The sequence below is a fragment of the Pristiophorus japonicus genome, chromosome 13 (assembly GCF_044704955.1).
Source record: "Pristiophorus japonicus isolate sPriJap1 chromosome 13, sPriJap1.hap1, whole genome shotgun sequence".
Lineage (NCBI taxonomy): Eukaryota > Metazoa > Chordata > Chondrichthyes > Pristiophoridae > Pristiophorus > Pristiophorus japonicus.
In genome coordinates this window covers 50,685,185-50,712,485 of record NC_091989.1, presented here as the reverse complement: position 1 = coordinate 50,712,485, position 27,301 = coordinate 50,685,185, and the positions used below count along the sequence as shown (strand labels likewise).

At 42.9% G+C, this 27,301-nt stretch overlaps 1 protein-coding gene across 12 annotated transcripts in view; it reads right to left on the bottom strand.

Moving 5' to 3' along the window:
- Nucleotides 1-27,301, bottom strand: part of anks1b (ankyrin repeat and sterile alpha motif domain containing 1B) — a 965,528-nt gene that overhangs the window by 145,889 nt on the left and 792,338 nt on the right. The gene's annotated exons all lie outside the window — the stretch shown is intronic.

Genomic DNA, 27,301 nt, shown 5'->3' with positions numbered 1-27,301 from the left:
AATCTTTTTCTAACCTCTGTCATTATCATTTCAATGCGGCCCATCATCCCTTTTGTCTCTCTAATCTCTCCTGCCTTCCACCCTATCACAGACCATCTCTTTTGTTCTTTCTTCCCCTCCCCCTTTCAGTGCTTAAGAATGTGCTCTTTTCGAACATTCGGCAGTTCTGACGAAGGGTCGTCGACCCGAAACGTTAACTTTGTTTTTCTCTCCACAGATGCTGCCTGACCCGCTGAGATTTCTAGCATTCTCTGTTTTTATTTCAAATTCAAGCAGCTACAGTATTTTTCTTTTGTACAGTAATAAGGATTTTTAAATTAAATTTTCACCACAGTTTACCAATTTCCAATTTGATAAGTGCCATTCCTGTATTAAATCCATTTCATTCGTCAAATAGCGTTGGTGATATGAAACATGACCCATTTGTTACACTGCTGTAGAGATCTCCATTATGAATAAATGCACCAATTATAATTGCATTATGAATAGATAGTCAGCAAACGAGCTTGAATAATGTTAATTTGGTGTTTCTGGTGTCTCATTGCTTGTGCATCTTATGTCAGTCTGAACGGACATCTTCATTTTGAGGGTAAAAATGACTGCTTTCTAGTTACTCCAGCCGATTTGGCCTGGTGCCCCATCAGCTACAGATGGCTTTTGAATATATCTGCATTTATTCATCACGGCAATCTGATCATGCTTAAATTTTACGATTTAATATTAACCACTAGTGCACTGTTTCATCATCCAGGCATGCTCTTCCTCCTGAGGCCATTGAGTTTACCCGACCATCAGCTACCCTGCTCTGTTTAACGTGGCAAAACATGCTAAAGATTGACAGTATTGTATCCATGACATGGCATGGTTAACCTTCAGGTGGTTTTGAAGCCAAGTAAGTGTATTAAAAAGAAAAGAAAACAGACAGCTAAAGCTTGGAGGTAGAAATGGAATTTAAAAATGTTGCCCTGGAAATTCCAGACTGTTTTCACCAGAATTGCAGAGTATAAGCAGAAAAAAATATTTTTTTGGCGGCAGGAGTTAGTTAGCCCATTTTCCAGTGGCACCACAGCTCCAAGTTTCCTGTTTTTACACTCGCAACTCAGAGAGTTAGACTAAAAGTTACAAGGCACATCTGTTGTCAACATCAGCTAAGACAGGTGTAAGTGAAGAGTTTGAGAGCCTGAAGAGTGTGGCAGGTTTCGATCATGATTTCTACAGCTGGGAATGACGTTTTGTAGGGATTCTTTTCCGGAATGCTGAACACACAGACCTAGACTTGCTTCTCACTGCGTGAGAGAGTGCGAGACCACCGGGAGATTTCAACCTTCCCATCTTCCCCGCCACCCCTTGCACAATTCATAGCGGGGGCCTTCTTAGGAGCAGGTATGGCATTGCCTATGGCCATGTCTTTTATGCTATTATCATGGAGGAGGAGGAGGAGAATCACAAAATGGAACACATAGATAGTCAGGCATTATTTACGGGGATGGACCCCATCAGATAAAGAAGCAATAGGGGAGCACCACCATCTACTGCAGGAGGACCTGCACCATGGTTATCTATTCACATTGCTCTGTGGCTATGAAGGTGACAACAGCACTCAACTTTAATAGCACATGGTCATTATGTGCCGCCATTTTGGACCACTGCAATATCAGCCAGGGTTGCATTCATCAGGTGACTGATGCGTTTTACAGAGGAACTGAGGGATTTATCACCTTGGGCATCACAGGAAGGCAGCAGCAAGATAGAGACATACAGTTTTACAGGTAATTGGCTTTCCTAAAGTCCAGCGTGCAACTGCTGGCATTCAAATTGGTTGCAAGCTCCGACAGAAAGTCCACGAACTTCCTCAACAGAAAGTGCTACAAAACCAGTCATGAGATCTCCATCCTAGCCAGCTGATAGAAAGAAATAAAGACTTTATATAGCGCCGTTCTCACCCCAGGACTTCCAACACACTTTACAGCCAATGTGGCATTTTTGAAGTGTTGAACTGTTGTACTGTAGGAAACGCGGCAGCCAATTTGCTCACAGCAAGCTGCCATAAACAGCAATGTGATAATGACCAGATCTGTTTTAGTGATGCTGCTTGAGGGATAAATATTGGCCAGGACACCAGGGATAACTCCCCTGCTCTCCTTCGAAATAGTGTCATGGGATCTTTTACGTCCAGCTGAGAGACCAGACGGGGCCTCGGTTTAACATCTCATCTGAAAGACGGCATCTCTGACAGCGCAGCACTCCCTCAGTACTGCCCTGGAGTCTCAGTCGATATTTTTGTGCTTGACATAACTCACTGAGCCGAGCATTGTTCCTCACTTACTTGCTGTTTTCCCAGTTTGCTGCTTCAATCCATGCACCCAGCACATCATTCCCTTCTATCACCAATCATGACTCCAATGAAAATGCAAGTGAGTTGACCCACAAAGTTGTGGTGTAAATCCCTCTTCAGACTGTCACCAGACTCAACTCATTTTCCACTGTTGTAAGAGCAAAGCAGCTCACCATGTGGAATTTCCAGCTCATTAAATTTAGAACATGTTAAACTTTAAACTCATTTTTTTTTTAAAAAGGTGTAGAGAATATTACAAAAAGAGTAAAAAAAAAAGAGTAAAAGTAATTTTAAAAGGATATATTTATGGTTGTGAAGGTCATCACAACATTACATTTTTAACGTAACCAGATTATTGTAAACTGCTATTGGTGGCATCTCCTACTTCAGTCGATCTTTGGTCTGCCACAGCAAAAACGTGTTTACCTGGGAACATTTTTATTACTCTATGTCGTATCTGAAGTGCATGCTTCCTCTTTGACCTCTAGGTCATACTTCCCAGACCTTAATGAAGAAGCCCAAGATTATCATAGATCAATGTCACTTCCCTTCCTGGTTATCAAAATAGCAGTTGGGTTACTACCTGTTGAATGTTAAAAGGCTGAGGGCTGTCTATTTTTTTGACATGTAAAGATTACCTTGTGAGTGAGTGAACCCTCCAATTCCCACAAATGCAAGTCTGCCATATTTTAATTTCCACTGAAGTAGTGTCTGGAATAATGGCATGATAACTCAGGTCACATAATTATTGTCAAGCTGGCAAATGTGACGAGTAGTAAGCCAAACAGATACTATATAAAAATAACCAACTTCTATAGCTGCGTTCCTATCTACCCAACAACACAAGTTCAAATAATAGCTCTAATTTCAGGCATCCAGTAAAAAAGGGGTTGAGCCGGTCCATGGCACAGTCTCACTTAGCTAGTTGCTCGGACCACAGGCCATGCCACAATGTGTGGTGGGAAGTGCTCCTTCTAACTTGAATAGTCTCAATGGCTAACTTTCCCAGGGACCTTAGCATGGAGTGCACTTAGATGGGATACGGCAAGACAGAAGATCTTAAGGGCTGCAGCTCACCATCAAACAAAATTTGTAATGACAGGAAAGTGCAGTGATTATTCACAATGGCACAGAGCAGTGCTCTCTTTGATGTCGAAGAGTTGGAAGAGCTGCTGCAGGAAGTGCATCAAAGGACGGTGGCACTATTCAGAATGAAGATCACCCTCCATTAAAAGTACAAATGCAAGTCGCACTGAGACACGTCGTGAACTGGGCTAATGCGATCATCCAGGTCCCTTGTACCAGGCCAACCATGCTTATATCAGGAGGTGGCGAAGGAAAATGTGTTTTCTACTTTTGAACAAATTTCTGGTGGGTCACATCAAGTATGGCACAAATCTATATGGGCAACTCATGCACCCCTTGTAAAGTGTCATTTAAAGCATTGTACACAACTATTGCACATTTAACAGCACACTTCCATTGTGCCAAACCTGGGTGGCACACTTTCCTTATAGGTGGAGGTGGCAACCGAAGAACAGAAAACTGATGTTCAGCCTTCCAGCCTGAAGCACTGCTCATCTGTTGAGAGGTTTCTCAGTGGGATCAGTAGTCATGGATTCAGAGGTTAGCCCTAGTCTCTCAAGAGCCATCCTCCCAGTGTTTAATCTCCTTCCAAAAATGAGGACACCATGGACATGACACAGTGATGGCATCATGGCTGCTTCTTGGCTAACAGCCGCTGATGTGCAGAATAAGGTTTCTGTGGTCAGATACCACTGACCATTAATTGAGTGCAAGCCCTTGCTGTTCATGCAGCCATTGGGTTGATTTAGGAAGCCATGATGCGCACATGGGTAATTTCTGTGATGCCTTGCACTCAAGGGGATCCTGTAACCCAGGGAAATCTCTGCATCCTGCCCAGCTAATGCTTTCTTTTTACAAAGAAAGTGACAAAAGTGTTGTATCTTACAAACAGAATTTATCACTTGCTTGATACACGTGCACACTGCAGACTATCTGATGTGACAGATGTCTTCTTCTTCTTGCTGTGGTATCCTTCACTTCTATGGGACAAACTGTCCCTGTTGCAGATGGTTCAGCATTGACAGCTTGTCATACAAGTGGAGATGGTGGAGAGATGGCTCCTCTTACAGGTCCTGGTATGTGCAGAGGGATCCACAAGCTTGGATCCCAGGATAAGGTTGGATATGGACAAAATAGCAGCATTTGTTGGTCCCTTCCTGAACCCCACTTTATCGCAATCATGCGCTATATTTGGAATCACCAAACCAATACCTAACCTCAGAAGGTTGAATGGTGACATTTTAATTCCAGTAGCAACCAAGAATAATGAAAAAAAGTGATGGGAAGAAAATAGCCCAAAATGGGAGGCTACCCAATAAAAGCAACTAGCGCATGCAGCAAAATGTAATTGAAAGAAACACACCACACACTTTTGTCAACAATCATCTTGCTTTAAGAAACCTGCTTCAACAGGCAAGGTCCAAGGACGTCCTATACAGCAACTTTATATCGGCAAGGTGCATGCTGTGTGGGTAGCCTCACCAGAAGTCAGTAGATGCAGCTTAAAATCTAATTTTAGTGATTATTATTTAAATGAGATCCATGCATGCCTCTACCATAGCCTAACATTCTCTTCCCTGCACCCCCCCACACCTTACCCAACCCTGTGAATCAAGCTAGTGATCTTGTGTACCCGATTTTACGATCCATGCACATGCAGAGCAAGACTCCATCAGCGGTGTGGAACCTCACAAAATTAGCCCCGAGAGATTCATTGAATGAATTGGAGATGATGCAGTTCAGCATTGACGTTACGGTGCCAAGATTACAGGCTACCATCTGATCAGAGGCAAACACTCCAACCTTGCAGGCAAGTGTGGTTTCCCCAATTTGATGGAGAATTATTCATTAAAATGAGAGGCCTTCGTCAATCAAGGAAATTTACAGCAGTTTGGGTCACATCTATTTACCGTTGGGTTGACAGCTCATGTTTAATCAGTCAATTTAGATGTAGTGCAAGAATACGAGCTACAGGGAGTCGATAATTCCACAAACTATAATAAAAGATTTTCTCTGTTCGCCTTCATAATGAAGAAGTCTATGATGTTGATACACCAGTATAGCGGGGAAATCCTCCCCCCATGTCTTTCTGGCATGCAGGAGAAATTAAAATTACATTTTTTATTTGTATTTATTCTGGTGGGATTTTGTGCTCATCGAGGTGAAGAATGTCAGTGCTGTGAAATGGAAACACTCTTCCACTTTTAGCATTCTGTGTCAGCAACAGACAGTCCCAGGGGCAGGCATATCACTAACTGGCTGCAGAATAAAGCTGCATTGATTCACCTATTGAGGAAAAACTTTAAAGGGAGTACAGTGGGGCAGCGGACTCCATGGCCGGAATCTTTACTTGAGCATCGGGGCGGGTACATGCGGGCCGAACCTTTTAACAGCACGTTGTGCACTGCGCGTTTAACTCAATTACATCAATTGAAACGGTCATGGGGGTTTCCTGGCCCAATTAAATGGAGAGGGTCTGCTGACGTCACCAATGACTCGTTTTCAGCACAGATATTTAAAGCAACCTTGCACACATCCCAGTTGAAGATTGTTGTCGGAGAGATAAAGGTGTTTGGGAGAGGCATAAATTGCTGCACATCACTGAGATTTGTGTGGGTCATGGAGTCACATCGACAGAAGGCTGTCCCCAAGATTCCCTATGCCTCCTGAGAAGTGCTGATTGACGGAGTCAGGGCACACAGGGAGGTCCTGTTCCCCGAGAGTGGGCACAAAAGAGCAGCCAGAGATCACATAGCTGGAGATCACAGAGGAGGTCAGCAGCAGGGATGTTGCAAGGTGGTCCTGGATCCAGTGCAGGAAAACATTTTATGATCCTGGCCGGTGCGTACTGAAGGGCTCCTCCAGATCTGTCAAGGTATCTGAAGGGCATTTTCATCATACCGATTGCTTGCTCTCTGACACATCTGGTGGACATGTGGTTGTCATTATAGCGCTCCTCAACGGTGTTCATCAACCACATCTTCAGTGGCTAGCTCTCGTCTTCAAGCAGCCAGCCAGTAAGTCTGTTTGGAGGTGCGAAGAGCTGAGGGAGGGTGGACTGGCGCAGCATGAAAGAGTCATGACAGCTGCCAGGGAATCTGGTTCACAAATACTCCCGGGTGATCTGGGGGTGCCTAGATGGCCACATATGTGCAGTTGATGATGCCCTGCACCTGTGGGAAGCCAGCCAGAGCCGCAAAGCTGAGCGCCTGCTCACTAACACTGACTTCATCGGTGGCAAGGTTTATATCATTGGCTGACTTGTGAAACATGGCATCAGTCACCTGGGTGATGCATCTGTGGGCAGCCGACTTCGAGATCCTGCAAATGTCTGTTGCAGATCCCTGGAAGGAGCCTGCTCTGATTCAGAGGTCCAAGGTGAGACAGCATAAGCGGCACCTATGCTGATCTAATAGATGCCAATAAAATGGAGATCAGGAAACAATTCTCCAATGTACTGAGTGTGACTAGCAATGTGGTGAGAGGGGCTTCCAGGGTTGCAGAAATGACTTGCAAACTCCTGAAAGTTAAATCCCTGCACAGAATATGTGTCAGCAAGAGCCTTTCCCTTCAGCAAAGAAGCAGGTACAAGGTGTGAGTATCTATTTGCTTTTTCTGTCACTTAATGGACTCGCACAGTGGCCACTGACCTTCCACCTCCCCTTCACAGGCGAGGTTCCTGAGGTGCGTGAATCCTGTGCCCAACCAGTTGAAGCCCAAACCCAAGATTAAAAAAACAGTTAAGGGTCTGTAAACGAGCAGTCAAGTATCCCAATGAGGTCACCCACCTCTCCCAAGTGGGCCCGTGGCCCACCTCAAAACGCGCCTGAGTTTAAGACAGAAGTCGGCGGGTTCCCGACGCAGTCAATTGCTGCGCTTTTAGCTGCTGATCAGCCCCAAAACCCACACACTCTCCAATGTGAAAATTCCGGCCCATGTGCGTGGGGAGAGGGGAGGGCAGGTAGTACAGGATACTACCGGTACATTTATGTCTTTACAGATCTGACCATGATTAGAAAGGAGACAGGGGAACAGAGTGGTTGCATTCGAAAAAGCAACATATCTGGTTATGAAATTCAATAATCATTTGCAGTCTTATTTAACCTAAATGGCCTACATGCAGATTATTTTAAATCATTTGTCATCATCACTGAAGCTATTAAAACTGTCAAAATATAACTTCAAATATTAAATTCAGTAAAGTGTCAAATGATTACTCAAGAGTCTGGTTTCTTTCAGAGGTGCAGCACTAATGTAAAAGAGCTACAACTGAAGAAATTACATAGCACCTTCAAAAATCAAGTGGTCTTTTTAAATAAGGGAAGGTATTAGTCTTGCAATTTCAATGCATAACATTTTTTTTGTCCTGTCAATGTAATGATTTTCCACATAGGGAACTGCAGAGGTGCTCTTTCTGACCCAGACACTGCAGCTGAAGTACCCACTCACCCAGGAACACCACCCCCTCAACCACTAGGAAAAAGAGAAGGCAAGCACAAGCTAACAGAAGAGCCAAGTGTCCACAGAGTGAGGCTTCCTTCATAGTTAACTTTTGGACCGTAAATGCATACACAAATACTGGTCGTCATGTTTAGCTCCGAGAAGCACACATTTTGGAAGCAAAATTGAAAAGCAACTGCAAATGAAAATGGAAGTGAAGTTCTTGCTGCACAAAATGTAACATTTATTTCACATCTCTAATTGCTGTGTATGATAAATATGGTTTGATGATTATATCTGATTATATTGGTCCCTCCTACAAGAAGAAATGATGACTGAATACTGAACTTCAGTATCAGCAGAATATCATACGTTCCAATATTACATCAGCAAGAAATATTTGCCTGATGTCTTCACAACAATGTCAATATTGTTCTGTCCCACCTCGAATCATTGTGCAGTACTTGATGCTGGAGCTAGTACACGCAAAATATTAATCATCTATAGCTGTAATCAATAACATCCCAATATTTCAATCGTCATTTGAACTAACATTCTAGCATATCTTAATCAGAAGTAGAAAACTACAGAGAAAACCATTTTGAGAGTAATAGGCAAGACTGGAATTTGCTACAATGAAAAAAGTTACCCATAAATAATCTAGGAAATTGTTTTAGCTTTTGAAATTTTGATCGGTCTCAATTTTTTTAAAAAAATGGAAATGTGTCTTAAAAACCTTTATTTTGTATGCAAACTCATGCCATGATGTCACTGTGATGTTACATGATTCCCATAGCTATTTGTAAACACTTTTCATGAAGATACTGTGGCCAGGAATTTGCGGTCCGGATGACAGCAAACTGGCAGTGTTCACCATCATTCTGCTTTTGAAACTGACCGCAAAGTCAGGATCCGGCGCATGCAGAAATCCTGAAGTTGCGGCCTGTCATTCACAGCTCCAACAGCCCCCAGAGCCGGCAATCTGTGTAATCACTCAAATCAGGGAAACTGACGAAAACCTTGGCTCTTCCACAGCAATTACACTGTTACATTCAACACTGAAAATTAGAGCCAAAGGGATTAGGTGTAGCTGGGGCTTTAACAGCGTATTGACTGCTAAACAAAGGTTATGGGCCTGAAAAACTCATTTGAATTTTCTTCAGTATGAAATTTATCCATTTTAATAAAAATTTAATATTTCAAAGAACTTTAAAAATATATACATTTTTTAAAGTTTGTTCATATTTATTTCAGGTTTGCCTTTCCCCATGTGAGAGTCCCTAACTTTGTTTTGCTCTTTATAAAATTTTTTAAAAGTTAGAATTTTAAGAGTTTACCCACTTCCTGGTTTGCTGTCTGGGTGAATTCTGTGTTTTGGTTGGCTGCTTAGACAGCTTGTTGACATCACAGCAGCTCGTACAAGAGGATTCCCACTGACCTCCGTTGATTTGAATTGAATGTCGGAAAATGCAAAGTTCTCGCCACAGTGATGGCGAGATCCTTGTGTGAAGCTCACTTCGGGGCCAGCGGTGAACGCCTTCGCTTCGCCGCTGACTGCAAATTCCAGGCCTGTGCCTTTAATCTTTCTATACTATTCTCAGAAAAATTTGCTGATGGCCCAGCTAATATCTGTTCAGGTGCAAGCTGGCTGTAATCATGCAGAACAAACCTTCTATTAATTACTGTAATAGACCCAAAGAGTTCATCTAATTCACATATTAATTCAGTTCACGTCGTGGAAAATATTTTGCCACGGCATGAAATATGAAGTCAATGGGTGGCATAGGCAGCGAAGGGCTGCCTCCCAAAAAGATATAGGATTGATCCGAGCCCCTGGGTTAGCTGCCACCTGATCTGACAGTCCACTGTTGAGGAGACACCATTAGTTTTCCACAAGACTGCTACATGGAGTGCCAAACTGTGGCAGAATGTTTCCAATTTTGGGAACTGACAGTGGCTTGTTCCACCACAAAACATGCCTCTGGTCAGCTGATCATGGAGCTGTTTTTACATAGCATATGTAGAGCTTTGAAGCTAAGGCTGTTTATCCTCTGGTCTGGAATACTTGGTGGAGATTCTTGGGGTAAGGGCTAGATAGGGAAAAGTCGGCAGTCATGGTCTATCACTGAGTTATATGTACAACTAGCAAGGCATGCAGAAGCACCCTTGATTACCCTTACACTGAGCTCTTGTTCTTTGCTGGGCCACTGGTAGAAGCTCCAAAGGAGAGGCTCTTACCCACATACAGGGAGACCAAACAACTGAGCTGGCATTTACATTGTACCTCAGCACATCCTCAGGACATCCCAAATTGCTTTACAACCATGAATTACTTTTGAAGTGTAGTTGCAGGCAAACATATCAGCCAACTTGTGCACAGCAAGATCACACAAACAAAATGTAAATGAATAACCAATAGTCTGTTTTTGGTGGTGTTGGTTGGAGGAAGAATGTTGGCATGGACACTGGGAGCACTATCATCACTTCTTTGAACCTGTTCCAACACATAATTTTCTTCCCCAGCACAAACTAACCTGAACATCTCAAGTAAATGTTGAGAAATTTCACGAAGAGAAAGGACCTAAGGATGGAAATTAAGGGAAACTAAGAAGTGCTTATTTGAGCCATATTAAACTACTATTGACGTGAGCTGTACCTGACACCAGACTGCTTGCTACAGCCCCTAGAAACAACAAACGATTGCAATGCAAAGCTAGAAAATAGGTTTACAGATACCCTGATGTGAGGTCAGCACTTTGGCTTCTGACATGACAAAAAACATCTCTTTCTCTACTAAACTGGGCAGTTTATGTTTGTTTCTCTGTATGAGTAGTAGTTCCAAAACATCATTTATAAATGTAACACAATGAGGCCGATAATATGATCCAAGAACCGTAGAGCTGGGACCACTATTGCTGTTGTGCCCACAGTGCCATAAGGTGGGGGTCAGCCCATTTACATAGCACCATGATGCACTGTGAGTGCTACATGGTCTTAAAGGTGGGGCACTACTTGGAACTCCAAGCGAGCCCCAGGTGGGCAGAGGAAACGTTTCAAGGATACCCTCAAAGCCTCCTCGATAAAATGCAACTTGGGAATCCCTGGCCCAAGATCGCCCAAAGTGGAGGAAGAGCAATCCGGGAGGGCGCTGAGCACCTCGAGTCTCGTCGCCAAGAGCATGCAGAAATCAAGCGCAGATAAGGGAAGGAGTGTGCGGAAAACCAGACTTCCCACCCACCCTTTCCTTCAACCACTGTCTGTCCCACTTGTGACAGAGACTGTATTTCCCGTAATGGACTGTTCAGTCACCCAAGAACTCACTTTTAGCTTGGAAGCAAGTCTTCCTCGATTTCAAGGGACTTCCTATGATGATGATGACTAACAGCTTGTGAAGGATTGTTGAGTGCTCATGGAATGCTGCCATATTTTTTGACATCGTACCTGCAATCCCTTTCTTTGTCTGGCCATTGGAGTAAAGAATGTTGGACCTCTCGGTAGCATAAGCCTATTCTGGAGCTCTAAAAAGTTTTTTGCTGCCGGCCTGTCTTTCAGCACCCATTCTAAACTGGCACAGTATCTGAGTCACATTATGGGGAGGTCATGGTAAAATATGTGCACAGGCGTCCAGTCACGTTGCACATCAGATACAGAAGTAGCTCTCAGCTCCCAAAAACATGGGCACCAGCATCACATATTGGCCCCTGTGGGAATCAGCACTGCTTTTAAGTAGCCTTTTAAAAATTCATCTTCACTGTAACATAATTTCAGGGAGTCTCTGAGATGTACCTAAGCTGGGCTGATGTCAAAAGGGATTTCAGTTACTCTTTGCTGCTATTGCAGTAAACTTTCCAACTAAAAACTCATATCACTGCTTAAAACTTTATTATATATACTAGTAATCATTCTCCTGTAAACTTGCACATGGAAAGTCAAGACCAGTGTAGTCGTTAGGTGAAGTATGGTTAGAGGGCAGGGCATATCTGAATCAGAATATGAAAAAATAATTCAATACCCATTTTGAAGTAATACTTTCTGTACTAATTTTTGTATTTCCATAAGGATGTGAAGGCCTTAGAGAGAGTGCTGACAAGATTTACAAGAATGGTTCCAGGGATGAAGGACTTCAGTTACATGGATAGACTGGAGAAGCTGGGGTTGTTCTCCTCAGAGCAGAGATAGCTAAGAGGAAATTTGATAGAGGAGTTCAAAATCATGAGGGGCCTAGACAGAGTAGATAGAGAGAAACTGTTCCGATTGGCAAAAGGGTCAAGAACCAGAGGACAGAGATTTAAGGTGATTGGCAGAAGAACCAAAGATGACAGGAGGAAAAACTTTTTTACACAGCAAGTGGTTAGGATCTGGAATTCACTACCTGAAAGGGTGGTGGAGGCAAATTCAATCGTGGCTTTCAAAAGGGAACTGGATAAGTACCTGAAGAATTTTATTTTGCAGAGCTATGGGGGAGTAGGACTAGCTGAAGTGCTCTTGCAGAGAGCTGGCCCGGGCTCGATAGGCCTCCTTCTGTGCTGTAACCACTCTATGATTCATTATAAATTCCTATGCCAATAACTGCAGCACCTCTACTGGGGGAGCGAGTAATTACAGCATTACATGTTTACATAGACAGTTTCTATTATAAATGTGGAAATAGGAATTTATAATGGGAAAGTGTGACAGGAAGTGTGCACAGATGGAAGATGTTTTAATATAATAGGTACATATTGATTGAAATTAAATGTTCTGAATGTTTTGATCTTTTGAAGCCTGAGGATGGAAAGAAACACCTAACTCTTCAGCAGGAGAAGCTCAGATTTAAGTAGAGCATTACTGTCTGCAGTACAAACAACAGAGATGGCAGTTGCCAATGCAGACATTCACCTTTGCTTGGCTGAAGTATCATTTTCATCAAACGACAGCAATTTAAATCTTACTCTGTCCCATTGAGGAAGCAAGGTAGCTACTAACAGAAGCTCTCACTTTCATATGATGGAGTGCCAGCCACATCTGTGCAATTAATGTAAGAGTTATGGATGATGCAACATAGTTGCTGTTAGAAACATGCTGGCCATAAGCTTGAGAAAATATTTGTAATATGCTATCCCACATCAAATCGAAACACATATGTACATACTGACAACAACACCCGTTTGCAGTATTTTAAGAGTACTAGATGTCAATTATTAACAGTTCTGGTAATTAGCACTTTTGCATCTAATGGGCTTCAAATGCAAGTAGATTACAGGTGAAAGTGATAATGACATTTCACAGCTGCTGGAAGATTAAGACATCATTAATTTTGCTGATATTTTTCCATTAATTTTTTCACCACGAGAGAGACTGTCCCTGTACATATTTTATAGACGTTATTGTTCCTACATAAGGTAATATTAACTGCTCTTGTGAAATGATCTGTGTTGTCAACTGTTCGTATAAAATGGTTATATCAGGGCTGGTATGTGAGCTCATTGTTTTTTTTAAAAAGAAGTATCACATGCTCATATGAAAAACCCATTGTGCACTGCTTTTTCTGGGAATGGCAGAAAGGGGGAATTGAAGGTATATAACTTTACTATTCTATCATGGCAAACATGCCATATTAATCATCACAATATATCCAATGTATCTATGTGTTTAAATCTGTTTGTGTTTACAGGCAGCAAAGAGTAACAAACATTCTGGTGACTTTTCTTTGAACCCTCTAAATTCTTGATTAACCCATGCCAATATTTTGAAATACATTTTGGGGCAGTTGACTTTGAAATCCATGTGTGTTGAAATTGTAATTTCTATGCAAAAATGGATGATTTATAATATTAATGTGCTGCTACTCATCTCTACTTGAGTATTTTCTCATAATTTTCTTCCAAACACTCGAATGTACATCATGTGTTCTACTGCAGGTATAGGTAATTCCAGACTGACCAAGTGTGATTTTATGATTTTTAAACATTCTTTACAGTGTTTGATAGAACCGGTATTTTTACACAACACATGTAGACTGTATACCAGCAATATGCCCCAATATTTGGAACTACTTTTAATACAATCACATCAAAGATTATATATCATCATGTGACATATTTTAAATCTTTAATTATCAAAGTTACTGTACAACTATATTCATCTTTGTGAATCATAATATATCTCACCCTTAACAGGCAAATAATCAGCTTCTCACAGTAAAAATAGAGCACGTCAACTTATTTAGTAATGTCTAACTCATAACCCAGCTTCATTATAACATCCCAAGCTGTCCATCTATACTGTCAGAAGTGCATGAAATACTGTCAGCAATAGCAACACAAAATAATTATAGCATCAGCTCTCAAACTTGGATAACTCCATCCATAATACAACTTCACAGAAGCAACTCCTCCCAGCACCAGCAAGTTCTATTAACATTACTGTGAGTCATATCAATACACCACAAAAATGTGATCAAAAGTGTAGAGCATCCCACCACTTGACACCATACATCCTTTCTATAAACAGTTCAGAAGAGGCATATCTCAAACCCATTGGTTGTCGCAATTTCCAGCCACAACCAGAGCTGTGATAAGTTTTGTTACGTCTTTGTTGGACCACAAGGTGAGGTGAAATAAAAAGAAAGAGAAGAAAGAAAGAAGAATAAAAGACTTGCATTTATATAGTGCCTTTCACAACCGCAGGATACCACAAGGCACTTGCAGCCAATGAAGTACTTCTGAAGTGTCATCACTGATGTAATGTAGGAAATGTGGTAGCCAATTGCCACACAGCGAGCTTCCACAATCCGCAATTAAATAAATGACCTGATAATCTAAGGAAAGGTCACCGATCTGAAACAATAACTCTGATTCTCTCCTTACCCAACCTGCTGAGTATTTCCAGCATTTTCTGTTATTATTTAAAATTTCCAGCATCCGCAATATTTTGCTTTTGGACTAAATAATCTGTTTTAATGATGTTGATAGAGGATAAATGTTTGCCAGGACACAGGGAGAACTCCCCTGCTTTTCTTCTAAAAGTGCCGTGAGATCATTTGCGCCCACCCGAGAGGGTAGAGGGGGCTCAGTTTAACGTCTCATCAGTTTAACCTCCGACAGTGCAGCACTTCCTCAGTACTGCGCAAAATTACCAGCTCGATTTTGTGCTCAAGTCTCTGGAGTGGGGCTTGAACCCACAACCGTCTGACTCAGAGGCAAGAGTGATGCTACTGAGACATGGCCGACACCTTAAAGCAATAAGTTAGAAACTAAAAATTATGGTTCATACGAAAATAAATCTTGCTGCATAATGATTGTGGGTTCGAAACCTTGTGTCTTATGCACCTCACGCAACGTTAATGAGGGCACCATTCTTCAGCTGAGATAATGCCTGACTTGTTGAATGCCATAGAATTGCTGGCACCAATTTCTATTGTGGGATAACTCAAGATAACTCTTCCTCTAGTGCACCAATCTAAGTGAGATTCATGTGGTCACAATGCATTTAATAATGTATATTATTTTGTGCGTGTGTGTAATATATTATACAGGGTACATACTCATGCAACAGTCAGTCCAACATCGAATCACGTAATGAAGAATTAACTATGGAATTATGATTGCTGCACTTTAAAAATTATCCCACTTTATTACTGATTGCTTAAAGCCTCCTTTTCCACTTTCCTTACTGATAAATGCAAAGTAATACGCACACTGCTTGCACAGTGCCCGTTTCCTTGGAAACCGTACAGCTGGTGTCATAAAATTAATAACACAGAACACAAAAAAATCCAGTCCTGTGGAAAAATAGTACTCTACTTTTGTGCTCACTGCTGACAGATTACCATCCTAGCACTCCCAATAAAGAATACAACATCAGTTCATTAGTTTGTACTAAGCAGGGTTCTGAAATAAGCTAGCAGTTGAAGTGGACCTGGTACTCTCAATAATCAGTACTCTCCATGGAAAGTAAGCCCTTCAGGTGTGGTAGTGCCAGACTGAACAGAGCTGAAAAACGTCTCGCGAATGCGTCAGCTGCAGAAGCACTCTGACTCACACTGTCATATTATTCGTGCAGCTTTACTGTAACAGCAGAGAGCTCATAATGGAACTGTTCCAGCATCATTCAACGCCTACTAACATCACACTGAGCCTTTCAACAGAACAAGATGGGCTACAACGGCAGGAATAAATGCTGCAGTCTGTGCTCACCTCAAACATACATGGCACTTGGATGCTCAATATTTTTGGGCTGGAGGGTACACTCTTCAAACAAAAAGGATTATTAAACATGATTAAAATGAGTTTATCGTGTACTCTTTCAATATCAAACAGCTGCAGACATGCATCTCTATGCTGGTTTTATAAATCATTGCTTCTATTTTCATTAAAATTATTTATCATCAACATTACCATATTAGCAAAAGTATTTTTCCTGCTAAAGATAGAGAGGCTTATGCTATTGAGAATACAGATTTAATAGAGTAATGGCCCCAGTATGATACATTCCTCAATTGAATCGGAACATTTCTAAATTGTTCATAGCTTCAAAAAATAGATCTATCAAAACAATTATCTTACAAACTTTTTTTAATTTTTAGCCCCAAAACAATCCTAATGTATTTTTTCTAACAATGACGTAAACAAAGAAAAAGTAATTTGCGCTAACATTTTGCAAATGTAGTTAGAAGAGTTTATGGGCCCTGTCTGCAGACTGATTGTAATGTTATTGCCAAATAAAAAATGGCACTTTGAGCAGCAAAAGTTGAATGTGGTGATTCTAATGACTTACTGTGGATTTCACATAGAGGTAAAAAGTTTGCCATTAGTAGACTGAAAATACCAATTTACCAAATTATTGGGGAAGGGAATCCAATTTATTTAAATACGTCTGCCATTTTCTGTTATAAAGCGTAATGAATTGAACTTGTTAAAGTACAAGGGGATCCAGCGACAGGTTCGGATACTTTCCTGAGCAGGTGGCAAGGACAACTGCCCAAAGCTAGCGCGGATCTCGTTAACATATACACATCAGGTCCTGATTACATCATTGGGACCCGACTGCAATTATTACTAGGAGAAAGGGGAAAGGGGAAGAAAGGGAAGGGAAGGAAGGGAGGAAGGGAAAAAAAGAAAGACATGCATTTATATAGTGCCTTTCATGACCACAGGACGTCTCAAAGCGCTTTACAGCCAACGAAGTACTGAGCGGGAAGCGACAGTGAGTCTCCTGCCAGGCCAACCCAGTGGTGAAGAGGACCAGAAAAGGCTCCAAAAAATCCGTTTTTAAAAGTATTTGTTTTACTTTCCTTGTGGGGCCAGGAGGAGCACGAGTAGACCAGCAGCTGATCCCGTTACATACCCGCCAGCCTCCGTGCTGTGCAATTCTCTACTCATTCCCACAGACTTCCCACTGGGAATGGAATTTAAATGAGGCCCGGGAGTCAACATCCAACAAGGTTCAATTCAGGAGCAGTGGTTCATCATCTAATTCACCCGCTGAAAACTGACCCGGAGTTAAAATCGGGGCTTCGGTGTCAGAATTTCATTCTTTGGTGGAGGGCTTCACAACCAAACCCAATTGTATCCTCAAAAATGGCCATGTGTTTACTTTTCACTCGAGCCACTGGATAACAAGCTGCAGCAGAAACACTGGCTAATTTTTTACCCTAACCTGAAGGGTGCCGAGGACAAATGTGTGCTCAGACTGAGAATCAAATCTGGTCGTTTCTGGCTTGTATGACTCAATGACACACTGCCTTAACTAAGTCATATTGCCGTCACTGGCAAGGTCAGCATTAAATGCCCATCCCTAGTTGCCTTTAAGGAGTTGGTGCTGGGCCTTCTTTTTGAATCATTGCAGTCAATGTGGTGAAGGTACTCTGGCAATACTGTTAGGTAGGAAGTTCCAGGATTTTGACCCAGCTAAGATGAGGGAACAACAATATATGTCCAGGTTGGCATGGTGTGTGACTTTGACGGGAGCTTGGAGCTGATGTTGTTCCCATGCACCTGCTGCCATTGTCCTTCAAGGTGTTGGAGACACGGGTTTTGGAGGTGCTGTCAAAGAAGCCTTGGTAACTTGCTGCAGTGTATCCTGTAGATAGTATACATTGAAGCCATGATGCACCGATGGTGGCGGCAATGGATGTTTTTGGGTAGTGGATGGGTGCCGATCAAGCGGACATCTTTGTCCTGGATGGTGTTGAGCTTCTTGAGTGTTGCTGCAGCTGCACTCATTCAAGCAAGTGGAGAGTATTCCATCACACTCCTGACATGCCTTGTAGGTGACGGACAGGCTTTGGGGAGTCAGGAGGTGAGACATAGACTTGAGGAAGAGTTCATAGAGTGTATCCGCGATAGTTTCCTTGAACACTATGTTGTGGAACCAACCAGGGAGCAGGCCATCTTAGATCTGGTACTGTGAAATGAGGCAGGATTAATAAATGATCTCCTAGGAAAGGGTGGTGATAGCATGGTTGAATTTCAAATTCAGTTGGAGGGTGGGAAAGTTGGATCTCAAATCAGTGGCCGAAACTTAACGAAAGGAGACTACAAAGCTGTGAAGGCAGAGTTGGCTAAAGTGGAGTGAGAAACCAGATTAAAGTGTAAGACGGTTGATGAGCAGCGGCAGACATTTAAGGAGATATTTCATAACTCTCAACAAAAATATATCCCAATGAGAAGGAAAGACTTTAAGAGAAGGGATAACCATCCGTGGCTAACTAAAGGATGGTATCAAATTGAAAACAATGGCATATAAAATGGCCAAGATTAGTGGGAGACCAGAGGATTGGGAAAATTTTAAAAACCAGCAAAGAACGACTAATAAAGAGAGGGAAGGTAGATTATGAAAGTAAACGAGCATGAGATATAAAAACAGATAGTAAGAGTTTCTACAGGTACATAAAAAGGAAGAGAGTGGCTAAAATAAATGTTGGTCCCTTAGAGGATGAGACTGGGGAATTAATAATGGAGAACAGGGAAATGGCAGAGACTTTGAACAAATATTTTGTATCGGTCTTCATGGTAGAAGACACTAAAAACATCCCAATAATGGATAATCAAGGGGCTATGGGGAGGGAGGAACTTAAAATAATCACTGTCACTAAAGAAGAAGTACTCGGTAAAATAATGGAACTAAAGGTGGACAAGTCCCCTGGACCTGATGGCATGCATCCTAGGGTTTTAAAAGAAGTGACTGCAGAGATAGTGGATGCATTGGTTGCAATCTACCAAAATTCCCTGGATTCTAGAGAGAAACCAGCAGATTGGATAATTGCAAAGGTAACACCCCGAGTTAAAAAGGAGGCAGGCAGAATGCATGAAACTATAGACCAGTTAGCCTAACATCTGTCGTTGGGAAAATGCTGGAGCCCATTATTAAGGAAGCAGTAGCAGGACATTTGGAAAAGCATAATTTAGTCAAGCAGAATCAGCATGGTTTTATGAAAGGGAAATCATGTTTGTCAAATTTGCTGGAGTTCTTTGAAGATGTAACGAGCACGGTGAATAAGGGGGAAACCAGTGGATGTGGTGTATTTGGATTTCCAGAAGGCATTCAATAAAGTGCTACATAATAGGTTACTGCACAAGATGAAAGTTCACGGGATTGGGGGTAATATATTAGCCTGGATAAAGGATTGGCTAACTAACAGAAAACAGAGAGTTGGGATAAATGGATCATTTTCCGGTTGGCAAACAGTAACTAGTGGGGTGCCACAGGGATTGGTGCTGGGGCCTCAACTATTTACAATCTTTTTTAATGATTTGGATGAAGGGACCGAGTGTATTTTAGCCAAGTTTGCTGATGATACAAAGATGGGTGGAAATGCAAGTTATGAGAAGGACACAAAAAATCTGCAAAGGGATATAGACAGGCTAAGTGAGTGGGCAAAAATGTGGCAGATGGGAGTATAACATGGGAAAATGTGAGGTTATCCACTTTGGCAGAAAAAATAAACAAATTATTTAAATGGAGAAAAATAACAAAAAGCTGCAGTACAGAGGACCTGGGGGATCCTTGTGCATGAAACACAAAAAGTTAGTATGCAAGTACAGCAAGTAATCAGGAAGGCAAATGGAATATTGGCCTTCATTGCAAGGGGGATGGAGTATAAAAGCAGAGAAGTTCTGCTACAACTGTACAAGGTATTGGTGAGGCCACATCTAGGGTACTGCGTACAGTTTTGGTCTCCCTATTTAAAGAGGGAGAGACTTGCATTGGAGGCAGTTCAGAGAAGGTTCACTCGGTTGATTCCTGAGATGAAGGGATTGACTTATAAAGAAAGGTTGAGCAGGTTGGGCTTGTACTCATTGGAGTTCAAAAGAATGAGAGGTGATCTTATTGAGATATATAACATAATGAGGGGGCTTGACAAGGTAGATGCAGAGAGGATGTTTCCACTCATGGGGGAATCTAGAACCAGGAGGCATAGTCTCAGAATAAGGGGTCGCCCAGTTAAAACTGAGATGAGGAGGAATTTCTTCTCTCCCAGAGGGTTGTAAATCTGTGGAATTCTCTGCCCCAGAGAGCTGTGGAGGCTGGGTCATTGAATATATTTAAGGCGGAGATAAACAGATTTTTGAGAGATAAGGGAGGAAAGGGTTATGGGGAGTGGGCAGGGAAGTGGAGCTGAGTCCATGATCAGATCAGCCATGATCTTTGTGAATGGCAGAGCAGGCTCGAGATGCCAAATGGCCTACTCCGACTCCTATTTCTTATGTGATCAGGAAGGCCAATGGAATCTTGGCCTTTATTGCAAAGGGGATGGAGAGAGGATATTTCCACTGATAGGGAGACTAGAACTATAGGGCATAATCTTGGAATAAGAGGCCGCCCATTTAAAACTGAGGTGAGAAGAAATTTCTTCTCTCAGAGGGTTGTAAATCTGTGGAAGTCGCTGCCTCAGAGAGCTGTGGAAGATGGGACATTGAGTAAATTTAAGACAGAAATAGACAGTTTTTTAAATGATAAGGGAATAAAGGGTTATGGGGAGCGGGCAGGGAATTGGACCTGAGTCCATGATCGGATCAGCCATAATCGTATTAAATGGCAGAGCAGGCTCGAGGAGCCGGAAGGCCTACTCCTGCTCCTATTTCTTATGTTCACTCGCCGCAGAATACCCAGCCTTTGACCTTCTGTAATAGCCATGACATTTATCTGGCTGGTCCAGTTGAATTTCTGGTCAATGTTAATGGCGAGGGCTTTACCAATGGTAATGCCATTGAATGTCAAGGGGAAGCATTCATTCTCTCATTGTAAATAGTCAATGCCAGATATTTATGTGGCGTGAAATGCTAATCCAGTTTTTGAAACCACTATAGGACTAAAAGCAATGTGCTAACAGAAACAAAACTGGCTCTGACTTCTGTCAGCAGTGGTGACTGTATCATCCACAATGGAACAGTTGGGGAGTATTACTCCTGGGAAGGGATATGCCAGCCACAGATCAATTTCTAAGTATATCAGAAAAGCAGTGTTGTTGTAGATTTAGATTTAGGCTCATTTGGGAAGTCATATGCAGCTTTACCAAATGGTATCCCTCGAGTCCTCAATAATTCCAGCTGCTTTGCCTGTGGCTCGAATTGCCCCAGCTGTCAGAATTCGTTTTGTGGCCATGGGCTTATTGCAAGCAATCGAAAGTGATGATGGTATTAGTCGGAGCACCATGTCCACCTCCATTCAGGACGTGACGGGCAGATTGGTCTCAAGAGATATTTAATTTATTCATTCCTCCCAAAGTATACAAGGAACAGTCGGACAAACAACATAATTGTGTGTTATTACTGATTTTGCCAGTTGACTGTACCCACATGGAGAGATTTAGTTACCATCAGCCAATACAATGGCATATGTCAACCATAACAGCTTCTACTTTCTCAGTAAGCATGCGGTGTGTGTTAATGTCCAGAAAAAAAGATTTTTCTGAGGTCGGCCAAACCATTGCGAGGCCAACATGACATGCATCCTGAACCAGTTATGTTTTCCCGGTTTATTTTAGTTGGATAACCAACTGCCATGCTGGCTTTTGAGTTATGCCCTTTGACCCTATTAAGCACTCTTAAATGACAGTTGAATATTCGAATAATCAAGCACACAAGTCTACGCAGTCCATAATAATAATAATCCAAACATTTAGTGTACCAAGATTTAAGTGCCTTTTTTAATTCGCTGTGTTGTGTTGTGCTGCATTCTGCAAAATCTTTGGCAATGTGTGAGCATGACAGAAGATTACATCCATGCTTGAGCTATTGAAGAGGAGGAGCCCGAACAATCTGTCCTGTCAGAGACCTCCTTACATTGGCAAGAGAGATTAGAAGCAAAATTATTGAACAACGTTTTAATTGACAAAATGTCTCTTGCCAATGCTATCTGTGTTAATTTTGTATTTTTATTTTACCAAAACCAACACACTTATTTATATGCATATGGTCATTTCACTGTCAGTTTGTAGTCAAGTAAGAGTGAATCAATATATAAATACCTCTTTTCATGCTATGTATTATAAGCCACAACTTTATTTCATAGTAAAATAGATTCTTGAAAGACACAAACACATAAATCTATCCAATCAATTGCAATTGTTACAATGATGTTGCTGATTGTATACTGTATAATGGGATGCTTTACTCCTGTATACTGTTTATAGTTCTCTCACACAATGCCTACATGGCCCTGCCCAAGAGCCTTGTGATTCCAATTGTGATAGCAGAATTGATGACTGGAGGAGTTATAGGGCTAGAACCTCCGCTTTTGTGCTTATCACCCAAAAATGGGCGTTAGTTCCAGCGTGGGCGGTAAAAAAGGGTTTTTCAGATCGCCGGCTTCTCGCCCATTCTCAAAGCACCTAGTCTCCATTTTTGAAAATGGGCATTACCGCGAGCGATATGAAATCGGCGGTAGCGTTAAATCTCGCTGACCTTCTGCCGTAAAGCGTGGCCGTCCTTAGCAATGGCATGGCAACGCTTGATTCCCACGATTCAGGAGGTCAAGGGTCATCATGACATGCGCAGAAGAGGAGACAGAGAAAGGGGGAGCTCAGAGGGATTGAAGGCGTGTCTGGGTGTGGTGTGGCTCCTTTGGGAGGAATGAGGGAGACTTCAGTGCTTCACAGCAAGTAGGCAAACAAAAATTAGCTGTTACCAGCCACATATTTGTCCTATAATGGAGAGAGAGGAGGAGGCATCACAGCACGCTGTGGAGATTGACACTGGAGAGAGCAGTGAGGTGGGAGAGGAGCACATTGGAGGGCGCAAAAGAGCCAGGAGGTTCTCGGATGAGGCAAATGCCTCCCTCCTGCAGGAGGTCAAGTCATGCTGGAGTGATTTGACACAGGGAGGGCGTGGGAAGCCCACCCAAAGGCCTACCAAAGGATATGGACCGAGATAGCAGAGGTGGTCTCGTCGGCAACCAACGAGGTGCGTGAGGGCAACCAATGCCGCAAACGATGGAATGACCTTGTGAGATCCGCAAGAGTAAGTATTACTTTAATTTACATGTACTTATGTATTTATATAATTTGATATGTAACAGTCATGAGTGACTATCATCAGATGTGAGGTCTTTCACTTTTACCGGGAATGTTTTACTCAAAGCCTGCAGTCACGGTGTACGTCTTGAGGTGAAGAATGATAATTTTCATAATAATCATGATTACATCTGTCAGTTATGTGTTGTATCAGTCTCTGTGACAGTACCTAGCAATGATATCACGCAATGATCTCATGCCATGTTATCCTGTCACCTTTTACAGAAGAAGCTATCGACGATGAGGTCCGTGCAGAGGCGAACGGGTGGGGGGCCACCAGTCCCCAGCGACATCAGAGAGATGGAGGAGCGGGTGCTCGCACTCGTGGGGAAGCACCCCCGGACAGCCACAGATGCATCTGCAGACCCTGAAGTGATGCCACGTGAGTAAAGCTTACACCATTGCGTGATGTGAAATCAATAGATGCCACACCCACTCATATCCGAACAATCATACGTGATAGATGATTTTTTAAATTGTCATAGAAATAATAGTGGCCTAATGAAAATCATTGCAATGCAAATGTGTTGACGGTCATGAAATGTGATGTCTGCGATGATTTTGAGAGTGGTGGTGCTTTTGTCGTGCATATGCTGTGTGTAGCGCTGGACTCACCTTGTGACTCGAGCACCCCTTTCTCCTCTAATAACCTCATTTGTGTTTTGCAGCTCAGCCAGCAGCGCGTGCCAAGGCAAGACCACAGAGGCCAGAAGGTGGGGGCGCAGGGCCCGACTCTCCCGTCAATCCGCTGGGTCTGTTCTCCACGGATGAGCGCGCGGACTTCGAGGAACCTGCATCGCCACGCTCCAGAAGCCATTCCACCCCAAGGCAATCTAATGGTCCTCCGGTCATTCCCGCCTCCACTCTGGAAGTACCGGCCACAAGAACTTCGCCACAGGGCACCTCATTTGTCCCCAGGATGGCGCCGACCCCGTGGAGGTCTCCTGCACGTGGCAAGTCTGTTCCATGAGCGTCACATGACAGTGGAGAGATGGTACAGTTGTCCAGGAGGACTGTAGACATTGGTGACCAGCTCATCGAAGCATTGGGGGGTATATCCCGACAGCTGGCCACCATGATCGAGTACATTCCGCGCATGGTGGAGGCGCTGGATGCGATAGCCAGGAACACTGCTGCCACAGGCCTCCCAGTGGACCCCGAGCGCAACACTCCACCCCTAGGTTCCGCACCACCATTGCAAACGACAGATGAGAACAAGGACCAAGATCCTGCTTCTGCATCAGAGAATGTTTTCCCCTCAGCAGCCCCCCGTTCCCGTACCCGTGTAACGACCGCATCTGCCTTCAACCCCCACAATGAGACACCGTCTGAGGAGCTCCTCGGCCAGGCGCCATGGAGCGAGGAGGGGAAGGGGCAGAGTTGGGGAGAAGAAGGGAAGGCGGGAAGGAAAGTGATGTGCAGATCCGCAGGTGATGGCTGTGTTATATCTCCATCTGGGTATATGTAATTTGTTGTAATGTATGGGGGCTGGGGACCACGCTCCTGCTTTGCCTTTGTACTCTGTGTTGCTGGACATGTTGAACAGTTGATTGATGTCAATGGTAGAAAAAGTTGGGTGTGGGCGGGGGTTAGGTATTATTGCCTGTGATACTTATGATTTCAGACCAATGTTGGTCTAAAAAAATTTTTATTGACCATAACCTTGTTGCGCATTGTCTCAGATAACTGGACCGTTACACACTGGTGATTCCTTAATATGAAAGGGTTAAATACAACTTAACATCAATCAATGGAAGCTTTAACTGGCACTAAGGTGATGGGCAACATTGATGTCTGAGCTGCACACACACAGCAGTGTGTCAGCGTTGTCACTCACATCAATGTTCTTTCAGGCAAATCGTTCAGATCTCAGCTCCTCACGTAAGAGTCTTGCAGCTATGTAGCTAACCACGGGTCTTTTCCTGGGGTCTGGAGGGGGTCGTGGGCATGGTTGCATAGCCAGCCTGATTATCTGGTCCTAGGTCAGTATCCTGCCCCTCATCAAACTCTTCCTCTCTCTCCTGAGGTGGAGCATCAGTGCCTTCTGGCAATTCTTGGCCCCTCATGATAGCCAGGTTGTGCAGCATCGAGCACACAGCCAAAAATGTACCTACTTACTCAGGGTTGTATTGTAGCTCCCCTCCTGAGTGGTCAAGACATCTGAAGCACTGCTTAAGCACAGTTATTGTTTGGTGGCCCCATTGCATTGAAAGTACAATAGTGATTGATCAGAAGCAATGATTTCCTCACTAAAATACACCTGGAGTAAAGCCCCAATAGTCCAGAGTCTGAAAATATGTCTGTTGAGATGTTCACTTCACCTGAGAAGAACTCCAGAGTCAATGCAAACTCCCCCGAAGTTGAGGCAGCCTTTTGAATTAAGCGACCTGCGATTTAAAAAATGCCAGCCACACCACTGGCTTTCGTTCAGAACAGTTCCACTTTTTCTGGGCGAGCGATATTGTGGGCGATATGTGTGCGAGGTGGTGAAAATGACAGTGGGCGATCTCCTGGGCGTTAGTTGCGCCAAATGTGCTCTTTACGACAAAAAAAAGTGGGTGGGCAGTATTTTTGAATCTCGGCGATAATTCTGTGTGGAAAGTAACGCTAGGCGATATTATGGCCGTTGATTTCGCCCAGTCTGATGATTCCGCCCAAAAAAAGTGGGCAGGCGGTAATATTTTTTCCCAGCGTTAAGCCCATTGGGGAAAGTAACGCTTGGCGATAAGTTTCCTAAAAATGCCCGTCAGTTTCCATTTTGTGCCAAAATGGGTGCTATATGGGCGTTATTTCAGCAGTAAAATGGGCGTTAAGCATGCAAAAAAAGGGAAGTTTCTAGCCCATAGTCTTTGTTTAGTTGTGGTGAGTGGGAGGCATTTGATAGAATCAAATGGAAAGCCTGAATTTTAACTGCCACGGGGTTTCTCGTGAGGAACTGCGCTAGCAAGTTAAATTCCCGCTAATGAGTTAATTTCCCTTTAATGAATTCATTTTCAGTTCATGAGTTAATTTTTTGTTAATTAATTAATTTTCAGTTGGTGACGTTGGGAACTGGCTGAAAAATTGGTCAGGCCCTGACCCCGAAAAACTTGCCACAGTCAGCGCTGACTCATTGAGGGAGGGGGAAAGTCCACTCTACCACACACTTCCAACAGGGGTTGGACTGTAGATAAAAATCCTGGCTTAGATGTCTCACAGATTTCTGATCTCGTGTCAGCAAACATACACCCTTTTAACATAAGAATTCCCTTTTGACTTAAAATAAAAATAAAGTTCCCATCTTCTTTATTTTTTGTGCCATTAGTTTATTAGGCAACAGATTTTTTAGACTGTACACAAAATGGAATGAATAAAAGCAGAAATAATGCATTAATGTAGCCTATTCTACAACCTCAGTATATCCCAAAATGCTTCACTCCCAATGAACTACTTTTCCAAGTGTAGTTACTGTTGTAATGTTGAAAAGCAACAGCCATTTTGCACACAGCAAGATCCCACTACCAGCAGAGAGATAAATGACCAGATAATCTTTTTTAATGACGCTGGTTGAGGGATGGTATCACCACGACTTTGGGAGAACTTTCCCTGCTCTTCGAACAGTGCCATACAATCATTTACGTCCACTTGAGGGGGCAGATGGGGCCTGATTTTAACATCTCATCCAAAAGATTGCACCTCCGTCAATGCAGCATTCCCTCAGTACTGCACTGGAGTGTCAGTCTAGATTATGTGCTCAAGTCTCTGGAACAGTGCTTGAACCCACAACCTTCTGACTCAAAGGCGAGAGTGCTACCGCCCAGCCACAGCTGACACCGAACAATATCAATCTAAGCTGCTCTGTGACTGCTTTAGTGACGGCTCAGTGACATTGGATCATAGCAACACAAAGCATCATGTGAGGTCCGATTAAGAATCCAGTTGTTTGACTTCTACAAACCAGATAG